Below are 21,066 nucleotides of genomic sequence, written 5' to 3' on the forward strand. Positions count from 1 at the left end.
GGCAGAGGAGGGTAGGCAGTTGATAAAGGATTTTTTGTGCAAGGTTTCACTCTGGGTATCTGAAGCATAAGCCTGCTGGGGCATGTGGGAGCTGGTGTAAATGATGTAACAGAATTATCATGCCCTAAGAGAAAGAGTATTTCTGTACATCAACTCTTCTCAGCCATTGCTTGAGGGTTGTTCCTGGGGCACATTAATTCCATCGACCCCTGTGGCCTTTCATGTTTCAGGCAGAGAAAGTTGAGGTGTTAACAAAAATCCTTCGACATTCAAACAGTTGGAAGTCTGGCCAGTGTGCTTGGAAGCAGGGCCAGTGGGGCTGGACAGGATACTTACAGCCGTCCCTAAAATCTACAGGAAAAGTGCTTCCGTGTAAGACGTGCTTGAAGGCCTCAAAGTCTTTGTGCAGCCAGATAGAAGCTGAAGCTTTGACCCTCCCCAATCTCTTCATAATTTTAAGCTTTCTCGATGTCCTTTTGGACACACTCTTCTTTGTTAATAGTTGAAAGTCATTAAAGCGGTTCTTGGCAGCTCTTTGAGGTTTTTCTTATAGAGAGATGGAATTGAGACTGTTTTTCCATTTCATAATGTCACACAGAGAAAATTTCTACCCCACGCCCTGCCCTTGTAAGTCTGAACTGCTATTGCCTGCATAGACTTGGCTGATAAGATCGTAATCCAAGGCAAAGGGTCTAATGATCATTTACAAATAGATATGATAGTAATAACTGTAAGCCTGATTCAGATAAAGAATATTCTCCATTAGAGAGGATCTGCTACTGAGCATGAAGACAATCAGGTCTTTGCTTGGAAGTTGCTTACCATACTTTCTTGTTATGTTTGTGTTATGGAGAGATACACATTTTGATGTGGCTTTCTATTTAGGGAAAAGCATTTATATAATTATATACTGTAATTGAGATTGTACGATCTCTTTTTGATACAGCACCACTATTACTTGGTTTAGTTATATACTTGAATTTTAAAAGCTGGTGATCTGTGGCTTGAGTGCAAATGAAAAATCAGTGAGTCAACCCACGTATGTTCAATATCACTAGAGACAAAAGTCATTAAAGCAGTTATATATATTTATGCTTAGAAATTTCAGGACTATTGGCTCTGAATTCCATTTCTGTTTATGATGCAAAAATATAGTGCTTGACAATCACTAGATGGCTGGAGTATAATAATTGGGTGAATTTAATCTATTTGTTTAATTACCCAGAACCCTCACTGTGAGTACATTCAGTTGGTTTCCATGAGGGCCTTCTGGACAATGAATGAGGAAGAGAGCAGAATTGATGCTTTTGAAAGAATATTGAAAATACACTAGACTGCCAGAACAAACAATTCTGTCTGGAAAGAAGTACAGCAGTCAGTGTAAGATATGAAAATCATAGTAATTTATAATTTATCAAGGGGTCATGCGGGTGGGGAGGAGGGCAAAAAGAGGAGCTGATATCAAGGGCTCAAATAGAAAGTAAATGTTTAGAAAATAATTATGGCAACATATGTACAGATATGCTTCATACAATTGATGTCTGGATTGTTATAAACTGTAAGAGCCTCCAATACAATGATCTTTTAATTAAAAAATAAACAAACAAGAAACTACCAGCCAGCGTTGCTGGAGAAAGATAGGGCTTTCTACTCCTGTACAGAGTGACAGTCTCAGAAACCCACAGGAGCAGTTTTACCCTGTTCTGTGGGATCACCATGAGTTGCTATCAACTTGATGGCAGTGAGTTTGTCTTTTTTATGCTTTGCCTAGAAATTCAGCCACGGAAATGAGTTCATTTCCAGACTTGAAGGGTGGCTAGGGGCTTTGGTCTTAGGGATTTCACTATGTCCCATCAGTAAGGTCTTTTAGTAAGATTTTAAGTTTGTTTCACACTTTCTCACTCTGTCAAGGGCCTTCTAATGTGATCGCTTTCAAGGCAGTTGGTCATAGTGGTCGGGCACCATCTCATTCCTATGGCCTCAGGATCAGGGAGGGTGATGCTCCCATGGTCCATTAGTCTATTGGGCTGATTATTTCCATATATCTTCAATTGTCTTTATTCTTCTTTCCTCTGGACGCACAGAAGTCAATAGCTGGGCCTTTGATGTTGGCACATAAGCTTTTAAGGCATCATGCAAAAAAAAACCCCAACGATATAAGTGTGTGTATGTATGTGTATATGTATATGTATATATATATATATACCATATTAAATGAAGGGGGAAAAAATGAAGGGGGAAGTGCAGAGTGGAGACCCAAGGCCCAAGTGTCGGCCAACGGAGATCCCCTCATAGAGGCGTTTAGGAGAGGAGATGGGTTAATTAGGGTGCGAGGTAGTACCGATGAAGAACACAGCTTTCCCCCAGATCCTGGATGCTTCCTCCCCCCAACTACCATGATCCGAATTCTACCTTGCAGGCCTGGATAGGTCAGAGGCTGTACACTGGTACATATGAGGGCTGGAGGTACAGGGAATCCAGGGTGGATGATACCTTCAGGACCAGGGGTGTGAGGGGTGATGTTGGGAGAGTGGAGGGTGAGTGGGTTGGAAAGGGGGAACTGATTACAAGGATCCACATGTGACCTCTTCCCTGGGAGAGGGACAGCAGAGAAGGGGGGAAGGGAGACTCCGGATAGGGCAAGATATGACAAATAACGATGTATAAATTACCAAGGGCACATGAGGGAGGGGGAAAAGGGGAGGGAGGGGAAAAAAAAAAGAGGACCTGATGCAAAGGGCTTAAGTGGAGAGCAAATGCCTTGAGAATGATTGGGGCAGGGAATGTATGGATGTGCTTTATACAATTGATGTATGTATATGTATGGATGGTGATAAGAGTTGTATGAGTCCCTAATAAAATGTAAAAAAAGAAAAGAGGAGAAAAAATGATTAGGGCAGGGACTGTACAGATGTGCTTTATACAATTGATGTATGTATATGTATGAACTGTGATAAGAATTGTATGAGCCCCTAATAAATTGTTAAAATTAATAAAATAAATTTTTAAAAAATCATTTTCTTGTGATTTAGGTGGTTTCCTGAGTCTATTGCAGTTTTACCTTCAATAAGTCATACATGTTCTGATGCAACTCACTGATCCAAACCCCTTCAATGGACCATCACTCATTCCCTGTGTTGACTATTTCCAGCCTTCCTTCTTTCCTGAGGCTCTAAACTTCGCCCTTGGGCAAAGGCTGCCCTTTGTTCTTAGATTGTTAATTATTTCTAACACAGAGGTGAATTCAGTCTCTCTCTGACCAGTCTCTAACCAATAAAACTGATCTTTTTTATGATTTTGACTTCTGTTCCACATTTTTCTCCCACTCTATTTTTCTAATGTGATTCTTCCCAGAGAAGTTGCTAGTGGTAGTCATGCACTGTCTTCATCATAGATTTTTAAGATCTATTGACAATTCTTTTTTGGAAGCCTATAAATATTTTTGCTTAATGTTTCCCCCCTCCCTGCTGTGTAGTTGACATTTTACTTAATTTTCAATCACATGTGACTATTATGCAGTGAAATGTGGAGTTGGTTAGGTACATGTGAGGGGGCTTCAAAAAGTTCCTGGAAAAATTCCATTATCTTTTAATTCCATTTTTCCCACAGTCAACAATTGTTTTTATATGTTGATTTGAGATGGTGCAATGTAAAAGATTAAAGACTCTCTCTTGGATGTGCAGATAGTGATCACCAGGAGAATTGGAAAGTAGTGCTGAGAATCAATATGCTTACCTGGCAGGGAGACACCATGATCACGAAGGTGGTTTTTCCAGGGCGAGGCTCATCCATCGCTCTCCGGATATGCTGACCCCTGAAATTTCCCCAAATGTGGGAAACTCGACTGCATAATTTGTAGTAATGGGGGACTATGTTCACGCTGTCTCTTATTAAAAAAAAATTGATGCAAGACTGCAGTGGGAGGGGAAAAGTGGCTAGCTAAGGTAGACAGAGCACTAGCAACAACCAGAAGAGAACACTGCCCTGAGACGGAATGTGAGAATGAGGGGCCCAGGTAGAACCTGGAGGATTGAAGATACTTGTCTTCAGAGGGAGAAGGAGGCACTGATGGAGAGAGAAGTAAAAGGTGAGAGAGAAGCAATATTCGGTGGAGCAATAGAAGGCAGGTTCAGCCCTCTGTTTTAAACAAGGCTCTTTTGTTTTGATTTCTGTTCTATCTGGGGCTTCTGTACCATTATTTAAAATGAAGAAAGAGTTCTAAAAAACCTTTAAAAACACTGAATTAGATGTTCCAGTTCTAAAAGTCTATTAATTACGAGATACATCTCTACCCAGAGTAATTTACAATAATAACTTATATAGAGCCCATTCAGATAAAAGGACCTTAATCGACAGGAATGACGATTATAGCTGTAATTATTTGCATTTCAGTTTCTGACTAGTACTTAAACATTAGGGGTGTGTAAATTTCAACCTGTAAATTTTGACTTTTGTTTGTGAAAAGAAAAGGAAGCATTATTCTGCACTGAACTACCTGTGGAGATTTTTATATGAAAATGAGGTTTTAGCCCGTGTTCAGTTTTTATAAGCATGTACAGGCAGTTCCCAAGGTTCAGACATTGGCATATGAAGCGCTGACTTACCAAACAACTACAACTTGCCCTTTAACTTTAGAGAAATTTGTTCTTTCTTTGAAACTCATCACTTTCGACTTTCCTATCACTGAAAAGACTTTGGACTTTTCTTGCATTAGAAAAACAAAAGCAAAACCCCACCCACTCCTATCAAATTGATTACAACTCAGAGCAATCCTACAGGGCAAGTCAACTCCAAACCAACTCACTGCCTGAGTCCAGGCTGATCAGTGGAACCCTATAGGACATGTCTGAGACTATCACTGTTTATAGGAGTAGAAAGCCCTCTCTTTCTCCTGAAGACTGCCTTACAGGGTTTCCAAAGTTTTACCTTTAAACATTTTTTTATAAATCATTTTATTGGGGGCTCTTACAGCTCTTATAACAATTCATATACATCAATTGTATAAAGCACATTTATACATAATGTTGCTATCATCATTTTCTTTATACTTGAGCCCTTGGTATCAGCTCCTTCCCCTCCCTCCCATCCCACTCTAGCCACCCCTGGATAAATGATCATTATTTTTATATCTTACACTGTCTGCTGTCTCCCTTCATCCATGTTTCTGTTGTTCATCCCACTTGGGGTGGGATGTATATGTTGATCATTGTGATTGGTTCCCCATATCTTCCCCTTCTCTACCCACCTTCCCCCTACCCTCATGGTATTGCTACTAGCATTACTGTATCTGAGGGTTTATCTGTCCTGGATTCCATGTGTCCAGAGCTCTTATCTGTACCAGTGTACATGCTCTGGTCTAGTCGCGTTTGTAAGGTGGAACTGGGGTCATGATAGTGGGGGGTTGGGTGGGGAGCATTAAAGAACTAGAGGAATGTTGAGTGTTTTATTGGTGCTATACTGCACCCTGGCTTGCTTGTCCTTTCCTTGTGACCCTTCTGTGAGGGGATGTTGAATTGTGTACAGATGGGCTTTGGGTCTCCACTCTGCCCTCTTCCTCATTCACATGGATATGATTTTTTGTTCTGGGTCTTTGATACCTGATATCTGATCCCATCGACACCTGTGATAAACAGGCTGGTGTGCTTCTTCCATGTGGGCTTTGTTGTTTCCCTACTAGATGGCTGCTTGTTTAACTTCAAGCCTTTAAGACCCCAGACACTATCTCTTATAATAGCTGGGAACCATCTGCTTTCTTTACCACATTTGCTTAAGTACCTATTTTAACTTCAGCGATCATGTTGGGAAGGTGAGCATCATGAAATGCCAGGTTATTAGAACAAAGTATTCCTGCATTGAGGGAGGGCTTTAGAGTAGAGGCCCAATATCCATCCTCTACCTTGATACTTAACATAGAAATATATGTACATTGACCTATATCCCTATAGTTACATAGTAATATATTTACATATATCCATGTCTATATTTATACCTCTATAAATGTCTTTTAACTTCTTGTTCTTTCCTCTATTTCCTTTTATTTACCCCCTGTTCCAGTACCATGTTTGACCTTCATTCGGCTCTCAGTAATTGCTCTCAGCTACATTGCCTTCGTGAAACCCCACCAGGCGTTCTACACCCTTCTTGCCATCGATTTTAGATCTCTTATTGTTCCCTTGCCCTTGAGTTTGTTGCCTCCCAGCTCCCTCTCCCTCTCTCCCCTGTCCCCTTAGAACCATTGTTCCTGTTGTTTTCTCCTCAGGATTGCTGATCTTGCCTATCTTATATAGATGGAAATGAAAAAAAAGAGAAAGAAACAATAGGGCCTATAAACAATAGGGCCTACAGTTCCAGGTGTGTCTACTGACCCTTATGTACATTTTCCGGTAGAATCTGATGAGGTGCCAAACCCTGCCCTCCAAGTCTGAAGTGTATTTTCAGAGTTTCACCTTTGTTTATGATAGCAGGCTACCACACCCCATGAGGCGACTGGTAGGTACCCACCTCAGGGTAATGGTTAGCAGATTAGTAGCCTGCAGCTTCATCATGGCACCACCAGAGCTCCCAATGTAAGGCCAAACAAGAACAATATGCACCTATCTGACTACCAACAGCATGTTAAAGACAGGAATGGTTCTTGTTCATAACCCACAGGCTGTTTGTACTACCGTTTAATAAAAAGATTTTTATTACTCTCTATCTCTGATGACATCATTGAGTAAGCCTTGGATTGATGGCTAACCGCGAGGTTGGTGGTTCAAACCCACCAGCCACTCATGGGAGAAAGATGAGATTTTCCGCTCTTGTAAAGGTTCAGCACCTCACAAACCCTATGCTGGGTTTCTGTGAGTTGGAATTGACTTGGTGACAGTGGTTATTATTTTTTTTTGTTTTTGCTTCAGTAAAGTTACTGAGGACAATACATATTTTTAAAATCATTTAATTGGGGGCTTATGTAATTCTTATCACAATCCATACATACATCCATTGTGTCAAGCACATTTGAACATTCATTGCCATCATCATTCTCAAAACATTTACCTTCTACTCGAGCCCTTAATATCAGCTCCTCATTTTCCCTCCCTCATGAACCCTTCATAATTTATAAATTATTATTATTTTGTCATATTTTACACTGTCCGATGTCTCCCTTCACCCACTTTTCTGTTGTCCATCCCCCAGGGAGGAGGTTATATGTAGATCCTTGTAATTGGTTCCCCCTTTCTACCCCACCTGCCCTCCACCCTCCAGGTATCGCCACTCTCACCACTGGTCTTGAGGGGTTCAACTGTTCTGGATTCCCAGTGTTTCCAGTTCCTATCTGTACCAGTATACATCCTCTGGTTAGCTGGATTTGTAAGGTAGAATTGGGATCATGATAGTGGGGGGAGGAAGCATTTAAGAACTAGAGGAAAGTTGTATATTTCATTGTTGTTACCCTGCACCCTGACTGGCTCATCTCCTCCCTGCAATCCTTCAGTAAGGGTGTGTCCAGTTGCCTCCAGATGGGCTTTGAGTCTCCACTCTGCTCTCACCCTCATTTACAATGATATGATTTTTTGTTCTTTGATGCCTTATACCCGATCTCTTAGACACCTCGTGGTCACACAAGCTGATGCGCTTCCTCCATGTGGGTTTTGATGTTTCTGAGCTATATGGCTGCTTGTTTATCTTCAAGCCTTTAAGACCCCAGACACTATATCTTTTGATAGCCGGGCTTCATCAGCTTTCTTTACCACGTTTGCTTATGCACACATTTGTGTTCAGCTATCGGGTTGGGAAGGTGTACATCATGGAAGAGGACAGTACATTTTTGAAAACCAAATAGATTGCTTGTTATCAAAAAATTAATGTTGTTTGAGAGAATTTTTGAATTATAAAAATGTGTCAAGAACAAAAATTTTTAAAGTGATTACAAAAAAAGATCAAAATTAAAGTAGCATATAATCCCACCTAGAGCTAACCATTATTTAGCATTTTTACTATTTTATATATGAAACATTAAAAAAATCCAACAACATATAAAAAATCCATCATGATGAACTGGGATTCATACCAGCGATACAAGGATGACTCACCATTCGAAAAACAAGTAATGCAATCCATCATATAAATAAGATAAAGTGTAAGAACCATATGCTCATGTCAATTGATACAGAAAACTCATTTGACAGTATCCAATACCCATTCCTAATAAAAGCACTTAGTAAGACAGGAATCCAAGGGAAATCCCTCAACACAATAAAGGCCATACATGAAAAACCAACAGCTAATATCACATCCAATGGGGAAAATTTTCCCACCGAATAAAAGGTAACCCAACAAGGATATCCCTGATCACCACTTTTATTCAGCATTGTGTTGGAAGTCCTAGCCAGAACCATAAGACAACAGCAAGAAATTAAGGGAGTACAACTGGGCAAAGAATAAGCGCAACTTTTTCTACTTGCAGATGATATGATTTTATAGATAACCCTAAAGTCTCCACAGTGGGATTGTTGGAAACAATTAGGAGTTTGTAATTAGATTCTCTATATCAGTAATGAGAATTCAAAAAAAATACATCAAAAAAATAAAACCATGCACAATTGCCTCACAGAAGTTGAAATATGTAGGAATAAACCTAAAAGAAGACAAAAGACCGGTACACAGAAAACTTCCTAACATTATTACAAGAAACAGAGAAACTACATAAATAGAAAAACATCCGGGGTTCATGAAGGAAGACTCACTGTTGTGAAAATGTCAATACTATCTAAGTCAATGTAAGAATTCAATGCAATTCTGACCCAGATCCCCATATCATTCATTAAAGAAATGGGAAAACTAATTACCAACTTCACATGGAGAGAGAAGAAGCCCAGGTTAAGCAAAGTGCTCCGAAAGAAGAACAAAGGAGGTGGTCTTGTACTTCCTGACCTCAAAACCTACTACACAGCCACAGTTGTCAAAACAGTCTGGTACTGGCTCAAAGGAGGATACATTGACCAATGGACCAGGACAGAACACGAGAATTAAAAGCGTCTGCATACAAACAACTGATGTTTGACAAGGGCCCAATAACGGGAAGGTGTTGGCCTCTCCCATAAATGGTGCCAGGAAAGCTCTATATCCATCTGCAGAAGAATAGAACAAGACTCACACTTCACCCCACACACAAAGAAGAACTCAAAGTGGATCAAAGACCTAAACAGAAAACTCAAAGCTATCAGGATCATTCATGAGGAAATTGGGACAAATCTAAGTGCCCTAGTACAGGGCATACCCAACATAATAGGAAGCACACACCGTGGAGGACACAATAAATGAATAGGATTTATTAAGAAAGAAAACGTTTGAATACACCAAATGAGCTAATCAAAAGATTAAAATGGAAATCACAGAGTGGGAAAAGATATTTAGCTATGGTATAATGGACTAAGGACTAATTACTAAAATCTACAGAATACTTCTACAAGACTACAAGAAGAAAAAGACAAATACGTCTCAATCTAAGAAGCATAGTTGGTTCTAGTTGTTGGCCAGCAGCTCTCTTGGGCTGCCATTGTTGTTGGTGTTGGCATTGTATATTCTCCTCTGCTCTCTCTACTACAGGGAGACCGAGCTTTTTACAATATGGTGGATGGCATCTGAGGAGGTGTCCAAGAATGAGAATTCTAGAAATTAAGCCTGCCTTTATAAGTACTTAGCAAGCATCTGCTGTCATCACGCTTGCTAATTCCTTGTTGGCCAAAGCCAGTCACGTGGACGTGGCCACGCTCAGAAAGAGTGTGTAAATGGACTCCACACAAGCGACCATACTAGGAAATAAGCATTCCTGGTAAGTCCGCAAAGTCTGTCACCCTCCAAAATAATAAAGTATATGCAACTTTTATGGCTTCCTTCAAGAGAATATTTTCTTTGGGTTTAGGCCATACAGCTTAGCATTTGTTTAGCAAATTAAATGTACTGACAGATTATTCACATTGTTATGTATGCCAAAGATAAATTGTATGATTCCCCCTTGTTATTGTTGATTGTTTTTAATTTAGTGCTCTTTATATTTATAATAGTTTCTGCTTTGTTTACTTTTATGCAATTTAGTTATGTTAAGATATATTAATTATTAAGATATATGAATCCTTATTTTGAATTATACCTTTCATTAGTAACAGGTGGCCATCTTTGTGTTAAATACCTTTTTTTGTATGCTTGTCCTGATTGTTTTCTTTGTCTTCTATTACTGCAATTAATTCTCATTATCTTGATGGTCTTCAGTCACTTTTATTTCTTGTTTTTGTATTGAATTGGTAACGACCCTGGCTGAGATGTTTTGATTAATAACCATCCTCTTGGGCAAGACCTGTTTTTCTTCTTTCTCAGATAATGAGTCCTTTCACAGGGCTCTTTTTGTTTACACTTTTTACAAAGTTAAGAAAAGAGAGGGATCTTCTAAGGAAATACAGATTTCAATTTATAACAGTTTGACTTTCTGAGTTTATACAATAAATCAAGATGATGATCGCTACATAAAATTGTGGCAAACAAATACAGCCCCCTTTTTACCTTTTTCTGTCCATCTTCCCCCTTTTGTTCCATTTAAACTGACTGCATCTGAGGAAAGAGGAGGAATGCATATATTCATCATGATAGGGCTTGTGCTTTGAAGAAAAAAGAACAATGCATTTCTTCTCCAGCTGTACATCAGCTTATAGACTTACGATCTATACCTTCGGCAGTTTATGAGAAGATAAACTGGTGGTTTAAACTAAAGTATATACAATAAAAAAACCAAATTCTTCAAAAGTGATGGGAACATATGCTAATCTTTAGAATAAATATGTTTTATTTTGCTTTAAAAATGTAAAGACAACAAAAATTTTAAATGTACAAAGTAATTGTGCCAGTACCAGATATCTATTCTATTGTTCTGTTCTATAGAATTACTTCCTATTCATAGTGATCTGTGAATCAGAATGAACTGCCCTATCGGGCTTTCTAAGCTATAATCTTTACAAAAGTGGATCACCGTATCTTCTTTTCTGTGGAGTGGCTGATGGGGTCCAATTGCCAGACTCTCAGTTAGCAGCACAGCTCTTCCTGCTCAAAAATTGCTTACCTGTTCACAAATTGGTGGTGAGTGTGAATGCACTGTACTATAGCGGTGCTTCAGTACTTCATGTTTAAGACGTACTGAGAAACAACTTTATTCTGGGCTTCAAAACTGAGTATATATCTGTCATTAAAATACTTCTTAAACTTTTATGATGGAGACAGCATTTCAGAACAGGAATAGAGCTTACAGACCATCGATTTTCCTATTGAGTTGCGGAAATTGAGACGCCCCCCAGTGATTGCTTATTCTTGAGATAAACATTTGTTTATTTGTTTGCCTGTTTGTTTTTAGCTTGTCCATTTTCTTTACTTATTAAGTCTTATTTATGTTTGTGTTGATTTTAATCTAGTAAATTTTAATTTACTAGAATGTGAATTTCCTGAGACCAGGGATGTTTGCGTGATTTTTTTCTTCCTTTCTGCTGTAACTTTAACATATACAGCACCGTCTGGCACATAGTAGGGCGCCCAGTGAATATTTCTTGAATAAATGAAAGGATGACTATCTAGGGAGCAATTAAAAAAGGTGTGTGTGTTTTTAGAAGATGATGTCAGGCTATCTGTGTGCACTGGCCAAAGAAGATGTTACCTCATATGTATAGATCTCACCTTAGACATGCAAAGATGCTCTATTTGGGGGACCAAGGGTATGACATGGCATGACTGGCAGGGGTCAGAGATTGGGGGGGTTAACATAGTGCGATAGAGGAGTTGGTAAGATTAGGCTGCCATTACTGTTTAGAGTCCACACATGTTTTCTAGAATTATTTAGGTTACAGGCTGGAAAGAAAGACAACCTGAAACCATTGTCACCAGAACCAGGTTTCTATTTTTCCAGCAACAGTAGTAAAATTCCCTTGTTATCTCACTTTGCCTCAAATAGGTCCAAGATCACATATTTGTCTGGACCTAGGCCATCTCGCGCTTCAGGCATGTGGCACTCTCATCTTCACTGCCATGCCTATGGCCTTGCCCCTTTTTTCCTGCCTTCACACAATCTCCATGGAAGCTGAGAACTCTCTCGGAGATATAGCACCTCTGTATATACAATGATGTCACTTTGCATTTCTGTGACCCAAACCAAACCAACCGCCATCAAGTTCATTCCAATGCTTGGTGACCTTATAGGACAGAGTAGAACTCTCTGTGGGATTCTGTCCCTGAAAATCTTTATAGGAGCCTCATCTTTATCCCAATAACTAGCTGGTGAATTCAAACTGCTGACTTTGTGGTTATCAGCCCGACTCATAACCCATAACCCACTATGCCAGCAGAGCACCTTTGCATTTGTATAGTGTTTAGGCTTTTCAATGGCATGTGCACCTATTTTATGAGTGGATTATAAATAAATTGCAGTGCTGCATGAAACCAATTGTACTATCTGGGAAAAGTTCACCGATCTGAATGGGATAATGAAAAATTGAGTCTAACTAGATTTTTCATTTCCATTTAAAACAAATCAATTAAAGACATAGTGGCAACCACACAGCTAATCCCAGATCTTGGATTGTAGATAACCGTGCCAATCTATTCTACTTTTTATTACCATATGTACTCATGCATAAGCCATTTTCAGCACATTTTAATGCAGTTTTTGTGATAAAATTAGGTACCTTGGCTGATATTTGGCTCAACTTATACAGTATGTTTTTTTACATTAGATATGATGCAATGTAGTTTTTTGTTTTTTATATATATATGTTTGTGTTAGATAGAGTTCTCTAGAGAAACAATACCAGGACACTTATTATATATACAGCACTGAAATTTATTTGGATATATATCTATATCATGAAGCAATATAACAGCTAATTAGTCCACACAACAATACAGAGGGCTCAATTCAACTCATTTCCATGGAACAGTTAATATACTGTAAGTCCTTCAATTCATGAGGGCTGCTGGGTCTAAGGTCAAGGAAGTAGACCGCTCAGTCTTCCCTAAGGCAATGCAGGCAGTCTGGTCACAGCAGCAAACAGCAGGGTGGGTCACCAACAGTCAGCAGCTCAGGAGCTTAGTGAAGCAGGCTTGGATGGATTATCAAGCTCAAGCAATGTAAGACGACCAGATCCCACAGCCTCAAGCTCAAGCGATGTACACACCAGCAGTGTGGCAAAGCAGGTCTCAAAGGAACTTCAAGCTCTAGCCATACAACCCATGGGTTGGCTGTCACACAGGTAGTGTTGCTCACAAGATGAGGCAGAGAACTAGCTAAAGAAGCTACATGCTGTTCTGATCACCAGAGAGCAAGAGAGAGAGGGATGGGGCTTGTCGAATCATGTATCTCTTTGCTCTCCAATCAAACTGTGAACTTAATAATCCCACATATCCCTACTGGCCAGGTTGGCACAATAAACCTACCTATCACACTGGTCTCTAAATAAGTATTATCTGAATTCAATAAATAATGGTCCAGTTTTAGTTGTAAGTCATCTTCTACTCATTCAAGGAAAAGATATTAATTAGTTTTCCAACTAGAGTGACAACTACTCTAGTTCAAACCCATCAGCCACTCCACAGGACAAAGACAAGGCTTTCTACTCCTGTAGAGAGTTCTGTAACCCCCAGGGGGTTCTCTGTCCTTTGGTTCACTATGAGTCAGAAATGACTCAATGGCAGTGAGAATGATTTGAATCATGCTGTCTCCCTCGCATGATGAGAGGGTTTGGTGTCTAGAAACCAGTCTTGGCCTAGCTTTATCTGTGGCAATAATAAGGCTATTTTAATGAACCTAAGGCCAGTTTGTTATTTAACTAAATTATTTACATATCAGATTTGATAATTTGTGTCAACATTGGGTATAGATTTAAGATTTATTTGTATAGAGATACTATGAGTTGACATTGACTCAATAGAAGAGAGTTTGGTATTTTTGGTTTTGCACTTTAAGATGCTACTTATATTTATAAGACCACCTTAATCATAGATGTCATTGGTGTTAAGATGTGTATTTACAAAACATGAGAGAAATGTTATGCTTTTAGAGATAAGACTCAAGTATCTTATATTAAATACATGACTATCACTACTTTTCTAAAGTAAGTGAAGAAATGAGATTCAATGTTCAAATAATGTGCTTTTCTAAAAGAAGTATAAACATTAATTAAAGATGCACACAAATAATTTTGTAGCTCAGGTTGTCAGGTAAAATAAATAAATGTGCCACGACTTGGATAAACCAAAAGTGAAGAATAAGCTCAGCATTTCTCAAACTGAAAGAAACGAAGAAATAAACCATGGGGGAAAGGAGGCAGCAGTCAGTGTAAGCTATGTAAATAATAATAATTTATAATTTATCAAGGGGTCACAAGGCTGGGGGGAGGATGGAGAGAACAAAAGAGGAGCTGCTACTAAGGGCTCAATAGAAAGTAAATGTTTAGAAAATAATGATGGCGACACATGTCCAAGTATGCTTGATACAATTGTTGTATGGGTTGCTGGAAGAGCTGTAAGAGCCCCCAGTAAAATGATCATCTAATAATAATAGAAAAATATACCAAGCCTGTAGTTGTTCCTGAGTTCTACATATGAATACAAGCACACAAGCATTCAGAAAGAGACACCAGGCACACACAAATATGTGCATGCACATATTGTATCTACTTTATGTTGATGAATGCCATTTCCTGTACTACATAGACGCATCCTGATAGGGAGTCTAAATAAATGGGAGCTTTTTGTGTGTAGATTTAATATGTCTTGAGCAAGTCTTTATCCTCATCACTTAAGTTGGGCCTTGCCTCTTTGATGATATGAATAGTGGATCGTACGTTCTGACACAGATGAATAGTGTTTTCTTAAAATGTATGATTTTGTTTTTTTTTCAGTTAGCAACAATAAGTTTGCCCTCTTTCTCCTTGTAGATGAGGGATCAGGAAGTTTGACAGCTAATACTTGAGAGAACTAAATGTACTTTTTAGAGATTCTGAATTAATATATTGCAGTGAGATGTAAAAATCCCTTCCCCATGTTTACTCAGTGAAGCAAATATTATTGATTGAATTACTTCAGCAATAGAAAGTTGTCTCCAATGTTTAGACTCAACCACATCCCCAAACCCTCAAGATTCTTTTAATAATATTTTTGAAAGCGTGGGCGGGCTGCATTTTCTTTTATGATGTCTCCAAACACCACTTACAAGATGCTAGATCATTATGTAGTCAATTAGATACTTTCCCAATGAGAAATTTTCAATTTCTCCCCAAGTTTTAATGTCTTCTCCAACGTTAACTCTTCTGCAGTGGGTGGCTCGCCTGTTGCATGTTTCAGCTGAGCTGCTGAGCACTGTGCCATTGGTATGGTGGACAGGTTCTAGACCAAGGCACATTCAGAAGAAAGAAGAGGTGGTGCATTCAGCAGTTAAAACCAATGATCAGCCCCCTTCCTCATGTTCTCTCCCACCCACCCCTCTCCTGATTTTTCTTTTTCTTTTTATGAACCTTTGCCCAAACCTGTCAGTCTTCTCATCCATTCATCTTCCCACCTTTTCCCTCCATCCCTTGGGAGTCCCCCAGACCTGTTTCCTTTGGTGTGCAAATCTTTGTCTTGGTTACTTGTGCTTCATTGACTATGCAGAACTGCTCTGTGTGGACCAGGGATCCTCAAACTATGGCCCACAGGCCACATGCAGCCCGCAGAGGATATATATCCAGACCGCTGGATGTTTTGCCCCATTTTGTTTTTTACTTCAAAATAAGATATGTGCAGGGTGAATAGGAATTTGTTCATAGTGTGTTTTTTTTTAAACCATAGTCTGGCCCTCCAACGGGTCTGAGGGACAGTGAACTGGCCCCCTGTTTAAAACGTTTGAGGACCCCTGTGTGGATCATAACAAACTATAGACCAGACTGTGGAAAACAAGAATTCCAGAACACATCACTGTACTTCTGTAGAAGCTGCGCGTGGACTCAGAGGCAGCCCTTCAAACCGAACCAGGGAAGACTGCAGGGCTGAACGTCAGGAAAGGGGTGCCCCAGGGTTCTATGCTGGTACTGTACTTACTCAATCTGTGTGCTGAGCAAATCATCTCAGAAAACTGGACTACATGAAGAATTCAGGTCAGGATGGGAGAAAGGCTCATTAACAATCTGTGATACGCAGATGACACACCTTTCTTGCTGAAAGGAAAGAGAACTTGAAGCCCTGATTGATGAAGATCAAAGACTGCAGCCTTCAGTAAATATTGCAACTCAATGTACAGAAAACCTAAGTGTTTACAATAGACATTATGATAGCTGGAGAAAGGATTGCATTTGTCAGTGATTTCCTTTTCTGTGAAACCACAGTCGAAGCATCTGGAAGCAGCTGAACATATCAAGAAACCCATGGCATTGGGGAAATCTGCAGCAGAAGACTTCTTTAAAGTGTTAAAGAGGAAAGATGTCCCTTTGAGATGCGTCTCACCCAAGACAGAAGAATTGATGCATTTGACTTATGATGTTGGTGTCGAATAGTGGAAGTGTCCTGAGCAGCCCCCAAATCAAACAAGTCTCTCGGAAGATGTAGAGCCAGAATACGCCTTAGAATCGAGGACGGCGCTACTTTATCCCATACTGGGGATTATGTACTGTGGATTATACTTTGGGTCTCTCAAGCCCTGGAGAAGGACACTGTTCTAGGTAAGTATAGGCTCAGTGAAGCAGAGGAAGACCCTCCACAAGAGAGATTGACACAGTGTCTGCAAGAGTGGCTTCAGGGAGAACTGTGAGTGTGGCGCTGCCCTGGGCAGGGCTTGTTTAGTGGTACATAGGGCACTATGAGTGGAAACCCAACGTGATGGCACCTAACCACAATACAAATGAATCTACCTTAGTCCCTGGCATTTCTTTTTGTTTGTTCATTGTCACTGCTATTGAGTCATTTCTGACTCATAGCAACCCTATAAGACAGGGTAGACCTGCCCTGGCGGATTTCTGATATTGTAATTCTTTATGGGAGTAGAAAGCATCATCTTTCCCCCAAGGAGTGGCTGGTGGTTTTGAACTGCAAACCTTGAGGTTAGCAGCCCAACGTGTTACCACTATGCCCTCAAGAACTGACATTAAGCAGTTATTATGAAATTCTAGCTGAAGAATTACTTGAAGTGACTTGTGTTCACAGTACAAAGGGGATGTGGGACAGGCATTCCAGTATCTCTCTGGTTATAGCGAGTTCTGTGGTGAAGACAGGCTTCAGAGGCAATTCTAGAAATGTAAGCAAGTAGGTTGTTGACATTGTATTTTAAATTATAAAACAGTTCGTTAAATGGTTAAATCATTACAGAATGCAGTCCCTTGATCAGAGACTTATGATGTCACTCCATAGCTGAGGGCCAGCTGTGTCCATGTCACAGGTGTGTGGAATGGAGATGAATCCTAGGTGCAATCAGTATATGGTTTTAATAGATAATGTGGGTGTAATTGAGTGAAGAGTGGAAAGAAAGAAAAGCACCACATATTGTATGGGTGGAGGATATCAGCTACTGACTTTTCATTACATGGGATCTGAGAGAAAGAGCCTACCTTTTCTAATCTTGCATCTTGCCTTCAACCACCACGCCCCACCTCCAGTAACCTATGTTTTCCACAACAGTTATCACCTACTAAAATGCTGTGTACTTTACTTGAAGCCCTTTCATTAAAAGGTCCATGAGAGAAGCTCTTCTTATCTGGGGATGGCTCCCAGACAAATAGAACAGTGCCTGGTACTTGGGATGTGATCAGTAAATATTTACTGAATAAATGGGAAAATAGCAATATTTCAGGAAGCACGTCTCACTCAACAACGTCAAAGTCTTCAGGGATGTCACTTAAAGCAAGCGAGGCAATTAGCAATCTATTGGTGTTCTTAGGACCCACTTGAGTGGAATATGGGAAAAGAAGCTAGTTGTAGTGGGACTGAAGAATGAATGGTCAGGGAGGAAGCACGGAAGTCATTAGAACTACTATGAAAGTTTTAACTGTAGAAGTTACATACTGCATGGTTTAAAATCAGAAAACATGTGCATCAGGCTTGTGTCCTCACCATATTTATTCAGTTTGTATGCTGAGCAATTCATCGGAGAAGCTGGCTTATCTGCAGGACTCAGCCCCATCACTGGAGGATGGCTTATCAACCACCTGCGATATACAGATAACACAAGCTTGCTTGTGGAAAGTGAGCAGGACTTGACGCACTTGCTGATGAAGATCAAGGATGGCAGCCTCCGTATGGATTACAACTCAATGTAAAGAAGACCAAAATCCTCACAACTGGACCACGAGGCAACATCATGAAAAATAGAGAAAACGATTGAAGTTGTCAAGGATTTTGTCTTGCTTGGCTCCACAATCAATGATCACGGAAGCAACAGTTAGGAGATGGAACAACACATTGCATTGCAAAAATCTGCTGCACAAGCCCTCTTGAAGAGTGTTAAAAAGCAAGGAGGTCTCTTTGAGGACTAAGCTGCGCCTGACCCAAACCCAGGTAGAATTTTCAATCTCCTCATCTCTATGTGAAAGTTGGGCATTGAGTAAGGAATACCGAAAAATTGATGCATTTGAATCGTGCTGGCAAAGACTATTGAAAGGACCATGGACTGCCAAAAGAACAAACAAATCTGTCTCTGAAGAAGTCCAGCCCGAGTTCTCCTTAGAGGCAGAGATGTTGTCAGGTGAGACGAGTCCCCGGAGAAGACCATCAGAGCTTGGTAACGGAGCACAAGAAAGAGGATGCCCCTCAACGAGACGGATGGACACAGGGACTGCAGCAGTCGGCTCAAGCTCAGGAACAACCATGAGTGTGCTGCAGAACCGGGCAATGCTGTGTTCTCTTGTGCACAGGGTCACTGTTGGTTCAAATCGACTCAGTGACACCTAGCAAAGTGACAGTGTAGTAAATAAGATGAATATATGTGTCTCTATACGCCCACCCGTCAGTGATTGACATGGTTAGGCTCTCAAGACCAGGTTGTTAATGTGAAAATTATATGACAATGGAAGGTCGGATCACTCTATCAGATCACAACATGCAGAATGACTGTTCCATGACTGTCATGCTGCATCACTACCTAACTGGCAAACTACTGAGAATCATGACTTCATCAGGGTGATCGATAACTTTAGCCAGGATTATTTTGACTTTGTAGCCCAGTGTTCACTATTGACAGGTATAATGCACAAAAATACAATTTTTATTATTGCTGTAAATGCAAAATGTTGAATAATGAGATTGCTAAAACATGAGGCCATGGTATATAGCATTTTTAAACAGTAATACCTGGGAAAGTCAGAATTTGTGTATGGCAGAAATCTGTCAGAGCAAGAAAACAAAAGTATTTTCCACTAACAGAAGCACTAGGAAAAGGCAAGATTGCACTTTGTCAAATGCAGAAACTTGTAAGACCTGGACAGGCAAGGCAAGTCCATCAAGTGCCAACTCTCACAAGGTCCACTGTCTAAGTCATCTTATTTAATTCACTTTGTTCTATTTTAAGAAACTCCTCCAAGTTTTATAAATCATTATATTATTGAACCATTTGATAATTACGGAATCATTCACATTTTAGGATGTTTTGAAAGATACCTAAGACCAATACTTGATTATTTTCCTTATTGAGTAAGTAAGAAAAACTCATTTGTAATTAGCAACTTAATTGTTTATCTATTCAAAAGAAACTATTAAGGGAACATTAAAATCTAAACCATCTGCCTTTAAATAATCAGAATAAGTATTCTTGCTCCCTCATTTTTCTTCCACCTTGTTTTCACTGAGTGTTTAATAATGAATCCCTTTCCAGACAAACCCTTCAGGAACAGAAATGGGAGCAGGGACACCAGGAGGGGAGGTGGGTGGATGGGTGGAGGGGAAAGGTGGGGGGTGACACGGAGGAAAGGGGAACCAATTGCAATGATCGACACATACCTCCTCTCCCCACCTCCAAGGGGATGAATAACAGAAACCTGGGGGAAAGGAGACAGTAGTCGGTGTAAGATAGAAAAGCAGTAATAAATTTTAATTTATCAAGCGATCATGAGGGTGGACGAGGGAGAGGGAGGGGAAAAAAAGGAGCCTGATACCAAGGGCTCAAGTAGAAAGTAAATATTTAGAAATGGATGATGGCAACATATGTCCAAATGTGCTTGACAAAATGGATATATGGATTGTTCTAAGAGTTGTAAGAGTCCCTGATAAAATGATTTATTATTAATGATAATAATAATATATCCCTTTCTAAGACAGAGGTAGTTCTTAGGTAAAGTTTAGTTCAGCCTCTTTACAGTCATGACTGATGATGAATTATGTTTACTATTTATGAAACTATTTATAATACATTGTTCTTTGCTATCTTATACCTGGTTACACTTTAAAAAATAAGTTTTTTAAAAATTATAACTTACAATGAATGTAATTTTTTATACATTTAATTGTACATAATTAAAACAGTCACTTCCCCTCTCTTAATATGCTTTGCCTGGATCTTTGATAATGCTTGTGTTAAATTATGCACTATTTTTATCACAAATGAGATGTTAAATGACCAGATTTTTTCATTTATAGAGAATATATTTTTTTGAACTGTAAATACAGTATGTATAATTTAACTTCTCTCAAATGACTCATTCTTAGCTCTCTTTAGTACTATAACTAGTAATATAACTGTCTTTTTCCAAATGTGTAACTGGAGAAATTGGACATTAATGTATGATAGTTAATGAATTTTCAGTAGCTTTTAAAACAATGATCACATAAAATCTCTATGATATATTTTCAAGTCGTGACTCAAACAATGACTTCAGCCAGACTTCCCACAGACTAGGCACTACTTTTGGGGTGAAAGGAAAAACAATTCTAGTAGAGAGCCTTTTGTTGTGACTTCTAGAAATTTCAGTGCTTTTTTGTTTTGTCGTTATTAGTCATTGTTTCTAGTTTTAGCTGTACATCTTTTTAAACCATAGGATATTTGAAGTTTGAGTCCAGATGCCCTGTGACAGTTAGCAACTGTTCTTTTTGATT

The 21,066-nt window shown here is 39.5% G+C and overlaps 1 protein-coding gene and 1 non-coding gene across 3 annotated transcripts in view; both read left to right on the forward strand.

Annotated features, from left to right (window-relative positions):
* NEK10 (NIMA related kinase 10) overlaps nt 1-21,066 on the forward strand; it is a 268,659-nt gene that overhangs the window by 132,553 nt on the left and 115,040 nt on the right. The gene's annotated exons all lie outside the window — the stretch shown is intronic.
* LOC142447350 (U1 spliceosomal RNA) lies at nt 3,728-3,890 on the forward strand. Its single transcript, XR_012784090.1, has one exon. It is a non-coding gene; the product is annotated as a U1 spliceosomal RNA (small nuclear RNA).

The sequence above is a fragment of the Tenrec ecaudatus genome, chromosome 4, assembly GCF_050624435.1.
Source record: "Tenrec ecaudatus isolate mTenEca1 chromosome 4, mTenEca1.hap1, whole genome shotgun sequence".
NCBI classification, from domain to species: domain Eukaryota; kingdom Metazoa; phylum Chordata; class Mammalia; order Afrosoricida; family Tenrecidae; genus Tenrec; species Tenrec ecaudatus.